We start from the raw sequence: 6,747 nt of genomic DNA on the forward strand, positions 1-6,747 counted from the left end.
TTTCTATGCCTTCCCCCCCCCATTTAATTGATTTGCTAATGAACTTAATTAGTCTAAATATATCCAATAGCAAGCGCAGCTGATATATACATATACATGAACCCAAGTCTGACTTTAGGCATGAACCTCAGTGAGTAGAATGAACATACTATAAAGTAGCACCTAGCTGGGGCTGTATGGCTCACTGCAGTCATCAAATACACATTTTTTTAAAATTTCAATAACAGTTTTAGTGTCTTTTTAAAATTAATTTACAATCATTCCCTGAGCATCTAGTTTCATATATATATATATATATATTTTTTTTTTACCCCATGTCTGACCCTCTGCCCTTTCCCACTCTATCTCTGCTATACACAGTTGTCTTCAATTCCTTTTCTCCCAACATTTTGTTGATCACACAATATCATAAGTAATCTAACTACTTTCAATAGCAAGTTCAGCTGGTAATTTCAAGAAAAGCAGTTTTGAACTGGTAAGGATAGTTCCTTGAAACTTAAAGCCTAGAAACAGGTTAGTATTCTGTTCAAATAGTAGGTACATGAACCTGTTGACAGCTCAAGACAGGACAACAATCCTTAAAACCGGACAACAAAGCCTAGAAGATGTTCTTTGTTAAAAAAAAAAGAAGAAGAATGGGAGAATGGGAATAAAAATAGCTGTCATTAAGTGAGGGTGAGATCAGGGACAGAGGACACTGTTCCTGCACCTGTGGAATCCCCACTGCTGCTAGTTAGCACCTCCGTCTTCACACCTGAAGTTTTTGTTTTGGGGAATAGGCTGTTTCCTTCATCGCTGTCAGAGAATGTCAATCCCTTTCCCAAAGTAGGTGCCCAGTAAGTGTCACAGCGAATAGGCTTGGCTGTCTGCATTGGTGGATTTTCCCAAATAGCCTTTGAAATTTCCGTGACTCTATTTTAGTCTGGACGGAATTGTGGTGGAGATTGTCAGCCAAGACTAATGGGAATGAGGTGGAGAGACTGTATTAACTTTTAAACAAGCTCCCGCCCTTTGAGAGCCCAGGCTGCTGAGTCATGGTGCTATTTCTGGGCGGCCATCAGGCCTGAATTCAGAGCAGCACCTTTGGTTTGACAAGACTCATTTATGTAACATTTTATATAATGCTGCAATGATGTTTCAATTCCTATCCTAGTCCAGAAAAAAGCACTTCTGAAAGAAAAAGCAATAGAAACTTAAAGAAAAATATTAATTATAGAAAACAACTGCATACTTTTATAAAATAATAAATGCAATTTTTAACAATATACTAAGAGATAAAAATTCAGGAGTAAGCAGACTCAAATTCTAGTCCTTGTTAGCTAACGACTGTTGTAATCTCAGACAATTTTTTATTTCTTTAGGAGCTGAAATTCCTCAAATCTGAAGAAGATTTCTGAGCCGGACTTTCTCAAGAATCTCACAGCATGTGCATCTAGACTGTGCAAGGAACTATCGCTGCCCTCTCTTCCTCTCCGCACTATTCATGAAAACCTACGTGACTTGGAAAAATGTTTCAGGCTCTGGCACAAATGTATACTACATTCTAAGGTTAGACCTACCAAGACTTTTATTTTTACATATCATAAATAAAAAATAATCTCTATGTTGAGACACATTATTTTTAGGGTTTCTAAAATTTTCAAACATTACTCTGAGTTGATTCTTGGGAATGTAATAGGTCATTTCCCCCCCTTGTTTTTCCTTTGGCTGGGGTTGGTGGTATGTACCAGTGATGTAAATTAGACTGAGTAGAAATGTGTGGATGTGCTTCTATTAAAGCGATGCACATACCCCCTCCTTTTGTATAGATTGCAGGAATCTGGAGGTTAGTATGTCGTTATTGTATAACACGCTGAATTCTAGAGTGGCTGGCTCTCACAAAATGACTGTTACTGGGAACCAGTAGTTAGCGTAATGGCTGTGTCGCTGGACTCCCATGTAGTTGACCGTGGTTCGCGTCCCAGACCCGGTGGCTTAAAACTCACGCCGGGCGCGTGTGCGTGCGTGCCCAAGATCCCGAGAGGAGAATGGAGGAGAAGGGATTGTGGCGTGGCCATCCCCCCTGGGGGGTGATTTCTCGCTTTCTGTCTCTCTGTCTCTCTCTGTCTGTCTGGCAAGCACATGCACCCTATAGCGAAAACCTCTCCAAAAAAAAAAAAAAAAAAGACTGTTACTTCAGGGTTTAAGTCCAAATCACTTTTCAAAAGACTACTGAAACATAGGTAAAGCAGAGTGGAAAGTTCTTCAAACCCAGCCAGATCTGAACCAGCTGGTGCCACCCAGGTGCATTAGGTGGGGAAGGTAAGGGTCACAGAAAGACAGCCTCGTGCTGGGCGAAGCTCCCCGAATGCACACGGCTTGCTTACTCACTTGCAAACTATAGGCTCAAATACTTGCAGCTCCCACTCGGCTAGGGCATTGCTTTACTGTGAAGGCACTCACAGTTACAGATTGAGCTTAAGAGAGGGACACTGAGATAATGAGGGCACGTGTAAACTTCCGCCGGTGATGAGCTGTCCTCTCTGTAAATGTGGTTTCTGTGCACAATGATCACAATGACCCCAGCATGTTCTTTCTGCCACCTGGATATTGAAAGCAAATGTTCCAGGCTTAGAGGAATGAAGGACTTGTACAAATAGCACTTCTTGTTGAGAGAAAACAAATTATTAACCTGAAACATTTTAATGAAGGTAACCAGAGCTGTACTCACTGGGGTTACACAGCAGAAAATAGTGTAAAAAACCATTAAGAAATGGTTTTGCCTCTTGCCCTTGTCTAAACCCAGCTGATGCGTGTACACACACCCCTGATGCCCACCTGAGTCCTACTTGACCGTTCGGTCCCATGCCATTCAAGAAAGCATTCTGGAATGGAGGTTTCTATGTCACTGTAGAAATAATCTCACATTTGTCAGTTAACTTTGACATTTATTTTTGTTCATGTATTTTTAATTGTGAGATATAGCACACATACAGAATAGTAAATAAAATGTCAGTAGACAAATTAAAGCACAATATGAGAAAATGCTTAGGTACATACTACCTAGCCCACACCTTATACCTTCTAGTAACCTGGATGCTGTTTCTTTATCATCACACCAGCGGGCCACTCCCAGAAGCACAGAATCACTATGCTGACACAGTTTTTTAAGTTTATGTATTTTATTAATGATAGACAGCTTGTGAATATGCATGTGCATAGGAGAGAAAAAGAGAGAAGCCCTCCCCACAGAGTTTCCTTGAGCTGCGCTCCCCTCTCCACAGCCCTCCAACTCCTCAGGATCCCCATGTGTTTGCGGAGTTTCCAGGCTGACATGGGAATCCAAACTCGAGGGTGGCCATGTGGCTTCCAGCACTGCAGCTAGGTTTGCCAGCCTGTGGTGATGCTAGAAATACATTCTTTCATGTAGTCTTAGATTTACGTATGTGTGTGTGTGTGTGTAATAACCTCTAGAAATATTTAGTTTTCCTGTCTCCAAAGTTTAATACAAATGGAATTACACTGTATAAATTAATAATTGTCTTTTTTTCTTTAACAAAAACCTTTATCTTGTATTTATTAGAATCATTTGTGTTGTACTAACATATGAAGTTAATTTGTTTTTATTGTTGACTAAGATGATGGTGATATTATTCAATTATCTATCATTACTATATGTATAAAATCAATCAGCGTGAGCTCAGATGCACGGTCACGTGGCCTGCTTCGGAGTGCTGCATGGCTAAGCACCGTGATGCGTGACATATCACGGGAGCATTTCATTGCAGAAAATAGCACGGTCTATCCACTCTGCCATTGGTGGGGGCAAGCTTTTCCTACAACAAATAATGACGCATGATACATAGTTTTAGTGCAAATATGTAAGAATTTAACTAGGCATACATTTAGACTGAAAGTCATGGATTGCAGGGTGTGCAAGATTGTAACTTTTTAAGAACATTTCAGACATTTTTTTAAATGGTGTAAACAGTTTATAAATCATAGCATTGTATGAGGATGGTAGTTCCCCTTTATATGTGGTTTGCTTTCTGTCATTTCAGTTACCTGTGTTACAAAGTATTTTTTGAGACCTAGGGAGAGAGAGAAAGAGGCCACATTCACATAACTTCTATTGTACCACATTATAACTGTCACATTATGTATTAGTTATTGTCGTCAATCTCTTACTACATCTCACTTATAAATTAAACTTTACAATAGGTACATCTATATAAGAAAAAAAGATGTATTTATAAGGTTCGGTACTAATCATGGTTTCAAGCACAAATTGGGGGGCTTGGAATGCGCACCCCACCGTCCCACCCAGATAAGGAAGGGCTACTCTATTCCCTTGCTCCACATTCTACCCAAATTAGACTTTTAACATTTCCCATCTTGTGTGTTTCTAGGGTTTTAACTCGGATTTTTTACTCACTAGTTCCTATCTTTTCACTTGGTTGCCTAATTGGATTTCCACTAACGTAAAGTGCCCATTTAAAGTTTCTGGCTATGTTTAAATGGAGTCACTTTCTGGTTGCTGTTGTTGTTGTTGTTTCCGTTTATTTTTTTCTTTTATGAAAGAAGCAGAGAGAGAGAGAGAGAGATAGAGAGAGAGACAGAGAGAGAGGCACCCTTGACAGAGTCTCATAACCCCCGCCCCTTCCTGTCCAGCATGCACACCTCATGTGCACAGGGACGTCTGAACCAGGCCCCGGTCTCCCACGCTTTCAGCACGGCAGTGTGGGGCGCCACTGCTGAACGCTGACGCTGGGCGTCCAGGTCTCCTTTTTACATTTATTTTAGTTTTTTATTTTGGTTATAGGGCACCTGCACTCAGAGAGAGACAGAAAGAGAGAAGATGTGTGTGTGTGACAGAGACAAAAAGTGAGAAGTCATCCACCCAGGGGAATAACCGTGCCACAATCCATTTGTCTCCAGTCTCCTCTTGGCATTTTGAGCATGCACACACATGCCCCTGGTGTGATTCTCGAGCCACCAGATCCAAGACTCGAATCACGCTATAGTTCAGGTGAGAGCCAGTGCCTTAACCTCCATGCCACCTGCTGCTCGCATTTCTCCTTCTTAAATGAGTGTTATGGTTTTCAATATTTTCGTTACAAGTTATTTTTTCAGTTATATGTGTTGTAAATGTTTGCTCAAAGTGTTGCATTGCCTTCATAAAATCATGATATTATGCTGTAGAGTACATTATTACTTTTCTTTGTAATTAGTAGCTATTTGTGTCTAGTTTTGAGAAATTATTTCTTACCCTTAAATTATAAAAATATCCTTTTTCTATAATCTTCTTACAATGCTCAAAATTTTGCTTTTCACATGTACAACTCGGATACACAAGGAATTGATTTTTGCATACGGTGTGATGTAGGGGCCCATTTAATTATTTCCACATGTGGATATCTAATATTCTAAGCAATATTTATTTTCAGCAGTGTTTGATTTAAAACCCACCTTTTTATCAGTGCTCTTACAGAATCACTATGCTGACACAGTTTTTTAAGTTTATGTATTTTATTAATGATAGACAGCTTGTGAATATGCATGTGCATAGGAGAGAAAAAGAGAGAAGCCCTCCCCACAGAGTTTCCTTGAGCTGCGCTCCCCTCTCCACAGCCCTCCAACTCCTCAGGATCCCCATGTGTTTGCGGAGTTTCCAGGCTGACATGGGAATCCAAACTCGAGGGTGGCCATGTGGCTTCCAGCACTGCAGCTAGGTTTGCCAGCCTGTGGTGATGCTAGAAATACATTCTTTCATGTAGTCTTAGATTTACGTATGTGTGTGTGTGTGTGTAATAACCTCTAGAAATATTTAGTTTTCCTGTCTCCAAAGTTTAATACAAATGGAATTACACTGTATAAATTAATAATTGTCTTTTTTTCTTTAACAAAAACCTTTATCTTGTATTTATTAGAATCATTTGTGTTGTACTAACATATGAAGTTAATTTGTTTTTATTGTTGACTAAGATGATGGTGATATTATTCAATTATCTATCATTACTATATGTATAAAATCAATCAGCGTGAGCTCAGATGCACGGTCACGTGGCCTGCTTCGGAGTGCTGCATGGCTAAGCACCGTGATGCGTGACATATCACGGGAGCATTTCATTGCAGAAAATAGCACGGTCTATCCACTCTGCCATTGGTGGGGGCAAGCTTTTCCTACAACAAATAATGACGCATGATACATAGTTTTAGTGCAAATATGTAAGAATTTAACTAGGCATACATTTAGACTGAAAGTCATGGATTGCAGGGTGTGCAAGATTGTAACTTTTTAAGAACATTTCAGACATTTTTTTAAATGGTGTAAACAGTTTATAAATCATAGCATTGTATGAGGATGGTAGTTCCCCTTTATATGTGGTTTGCTTTCTGTCATTTCAGTTACCTGTGTTACAAAGTATTTTTTGAGACCTAGGGAGAGAGAGAAAGAGGCCACATTCACATAACTTCTATTGTACCACATTATAACTGTCACATTATGTATTAGTTATTGTCGTCAATCTCTTACTACATCTCACTTATAAATTAAACTTTACAATAGGTACATCTATATAAGAAAAAAAGATGTATTTATAAGGTTCGGTACTAATCATGGTTTCAAGCACAAATTGGGGGGCTTGGAATGCGCACCCCACCGTCCCACCCAGATAAGGAAGGGCTACTCTATTCCCTTGCTCCACATTCTACCCAAATTAGACTTTTAACATTTCCCATCTTGTGTGTTTCTAGGGTTTTAACTCG

Source organism: Tupaia chinensis, unplaced genomic scaffold (assembly GCF_000334495.1).
Source record: "Tupaia chinensis unplaced genomic scaffold, TupChi_1.0 Scaffold000223_1, whole genome shotgun sequence".
NCBI lineage: Eukaryota > Metazoa > Chordata > Mammalia > Scandentia > Tupaiidae > Tupaia > Tupaia belangeri.